The sequence below is a fragment of the Suricata suricatta genome, chromosome 1, assembly GCF_006229205.1.
Source record: "Suricata suricatta isolate VVHF042 chromosome 1, meerkat_22Aug2017_6uvM2_HiC, whole genome shotgun sequence".
Classification (NCBI taxonomy): Eukaryota; Metazoa; Chordata; class Mammalia; order Carnivora; family Herpestidae; genus Suricata; species Suricata suricatta.
The window spans coordinates 165,734,198-165,738,089 of record NC_043700.1 but is presented as its reverse complement, the minus strand read 5'-3'; positions in this window follow the sequence as shown (position 1 = coordinate 165,738,089).

Below are 3,892 nucleotides of genomic sequence, written 5' to 3'. Positions count from 1 at the left end.
AGCATCTGACCACAGCAAACCCCCTCGGGCATAAGATTCCTCTTAAGAATATAACAGGCACCAACTACTCCCCATCACATTCCGATCAGAAATTTGAAAAAAAGACCTAACTAAAAATAAGTAGTTAATAAAAGGTACTAAAAATATGTACCATAAAACATATGACCCGCAAGGAATGGTCTGGTATAGACCACCCCTCATACATTGGGATCAAGACAATCAGGAACAGACAACCCAGTACCTAGAGTTATCAAGCCAATAAAGGTAGGACCTGAGAAGGAACCAGAGATAAGGGAAGTCAGGGCTGACCAAAACCTTATAAAACAAGTACCCTTCGAATGCCCCCTCTCTGAAAACAGAGTTTTCATACTCTTCTTACTTTCTAATCTTATACTCCAATAAACTTTTGCCTGTTGCTCATTTTGTGTCCACCTCTTCATTTTTCAAAGTGGGAGACAATGAGTCCCAGGTATGAAGGTAAAAATCCTGCAACAAAAACGGAACCATCTTACATCCCCAGGATAAACCCCACTTGATTGTGGTGGATGCTCCTTTTAATGTATTATTGAATGTAGTTTGCTAATATTTTCTTGGGGAATTTTACTTCTTGTTCATCAAGTATGTTGTCTGCAGTCTCTTTTTTTTTTTTATGTAGTGTTTTTTTCTGGTTTTGGTAACAAGGTAGTGCTGGCTGATCTAATGCATCAATCAAAGACATTCTTTCCTCACTGATTTTCTGCCTAGAGGATTCATCCATTGATGTAAGTGGGGTGTTAGCATGCCCTACTATTATTGTATTGGTCAATTTCTCCTTTTATGTCTGCTAATATTTGCCTTATATATTTAGTTGTGCCGATGATGGGTCCAAATATACTTACAATCGTTATAGCCTCTCATTGAATTGAGCCTTTCATCACTGTGTAATGTCTTCTTTGTCTCTTATTACAGTCTTTGTTTATTCTATTCTGATTGATATAGGTAATGCTATTCTGCTTTGTTTTTTTGCTTCCATTTGCATGGAATGTCTTTTTCTATGTTTTCACTTTGTATGTGTATTTAGGTCTGAAGTATGACTCTTGTAGGAATCATATAAATAGGTCTTATTCTTTCATCCATTTCACCACCCTATGTCTTTTGACTGGAGCATTTAGATCATGTACATTTAAAGCAATTATTGACAGGTACTATACTTATTGCCATTTTGTTAATCATTTTGTGGTGGTTGTTCTTTCTGTTTTTTTCAAGTGTCTTTTAATGCCAGTTACATAGAGTGTAACATTAGTTTCAGAAGTAGAATTTACTGATTCATCACTTACATTTAACACTCAGTGCTCATCGCAAGTGCCCTCCCTACTCCCCATCACACATTTAACTCATCTCCCTCCTCATCTCCCCTGCAGTACCCCTCAGTTTGTTCTCTCTAGTTATGAATCTGTTTCTTGACTTGCCCCTCTCTCTTTCTTTCCTTATGTTTATCTGTTTCCTTTATTAAATTCCACATATGGGTGAAATTATATGATATTTCTTTCTCTGACTCATTTTGCTTAGAATAATACACTCTAATTCTACCCATCATTGTAAATGGCAAGATTTCATTCTTTTTGATGGCTGAATAACATTCCATTGTATGTATATACCACCTCTTCTTTATCCATTCATTAGTTGATGGATATTTGTGATCTTTCCATAACTTGGCTATTGTCAATAGCACTGGTATTGGGTTTCATGTGTCCTTTCAAATCAATATTTTTGTATCCTTTGAAAATACCCAGTAGGGTAATTGCTGAAACATAGGATAGTTCTATTTTTAACTTTTTTTTCTAAGTTTATTTTAGAGAGTGAGAGACAGAGAGACAGAGAGAGAGATAGCATGAATTGGGGAGGGGCAGATAAATAGGGAGATATAGAATCTGAAGCAGGCTCCAGGCTCTGAGCTGTCAGCACAGATCCCAATGAGGGGCTCAAACTCATGAACCATAAGATCATCACCTGAGATGAAATCAGCACTTAACTGACTGAGCCACCCAACTGCCCTACTTTTATTTTTTTTTGCAGAACCTCCATACTGTTTTTCAGAGTGGCCATACCAGTTTGCATTCCAACCAACAGTGTAAGATGGTTCTCCTGTTTCTACATCCTCACCAACATCTGTTGTTTCCTGAGTTGTTCATTTTAGCCATTCTGACAGGTGTGAGGTGTTATATCATTGTGGTTTTGATCTGTATTGCCCTGATGATAAGTGACATTGCACATCTTTTCATGTTTCTCTTAGATGTATGGATGTCTTTGGAAAAATGTCTATTCATGTCCTCTGCCCATTCTTAACCTGATTATTTGTTTTCAGTGCTGAGTTTGAAATTTCTTATAGATTTTGGATACTAATATTTTATAATATATGTCATTTGCAAATATCTTCTCTTATTCCAAAGTTGCCTTTTGGTTTTGTTGATTATTTACTTTGCTGTGCAAAAGCTTTTATCTTAATGAAGTCCAAATAGTTCATTTTTGTTTTTGTTTCCCTTGCCTTCAGAGATATATCTAGTAAGAAGTTTCTACAGCAGATGTCAAAGAAGTTATTAACTGTGTTCTCCTCTAGTATTTTCATGGTTTCCTGTCTCGCATTTAGGTCTTTAATCTATTTTAAATTTCCAGTTTTGGAAATTCATTTTTTTGCATTTCCAGTTTTCTCAAAACCATTTGTTTAAGAGACTGTTTTCCATTTGATACTCTTTTTGCTTTGTTCAAGATTAGATGACAATATAATTGTGGGTCAATTTCTGGATTTTCTATTCTGTTCCATTGGTCTATGTGCTTGTTTTTGTTGTTGTTGTTATTGTTTTAACCAATATCATACTCTCTTGGTCACTACAGTTTTGTAATATAACTTAAAGTCTGGAGTTGTAATGCCTCCAGCTTTGCTTTTCAATATTGCTTTGGTTACCAGGGTCTTTTGTGTTTTCATACAAATTTTAAGATTGTTTGTTCTAACTCTGTGGAAAATGCTGGTGGTATTTTGATAGGGATTGCATTAAAAGTTTATATTGCTTTGAGTAGTATAGACATTTTAACAGTGTTCTTCTAATCCATGAGCATGGTATTTTTTTCCCTTTTTTGTGTGTCTTCTTCCGTTTCTTTCGTAAGTGTAATACAGTTTTCAGATTTCGAATCTTTTACCTCTTTGGTTACATATATTCCTAGGTATGTTATGGTTTTTGGTGCAAGTGTAAATGGGATGGATTCCTTGATTTCTCTTTCTGCAGCTTCATTATTAGTGTATAGCAATGTCACAGATTTATGTGCTTTCATTTTATATCCTGCAACGTTACTGAATTTGTATCAGTTCTGGCAATTTTTTGGTGGAGTCTTTCAGATTTTCCACATATGGTAGCATGTCATTTGTGAATAGTGAAAGTTTGACTTCTTCAGTTCTGGCAATTTTTAGGTGGAGTCTTTCAGGTTTTCCACATATGGTAGCATGTCATCTGTGAATAGTGAAAGTTTGACCTCTTGCCTATTTGGATGTCTTTTATTTCTTTTTGTTATCTGATTGCTGAGGCTAAGACTTCCAATACGATGTTAAATAACAGTGGTGAGAGTGGACATCCCTGTCTTTTTCCTGACCAGAGAGGAAAAGCTCTCAGTTTTTCCCCATTGTGGATGATACTAGCTGTGGGTATATTAACAGAACCATTCACTGCAATCAAGTAGGATTTATTCCTGGGCTGCAAATGTGTTTCACTATTCACTAATCAATCAACATTCTATACCACATTAATAAAAGAAAGAGTAAGAACCATATGATCCTCTCAATGGATGAAGAAAAAGCATTTGACAAAGTACAGCATCCAGTCTTGATAAAAACTAACAATGTAGGGATTGAGGGTCTATACCT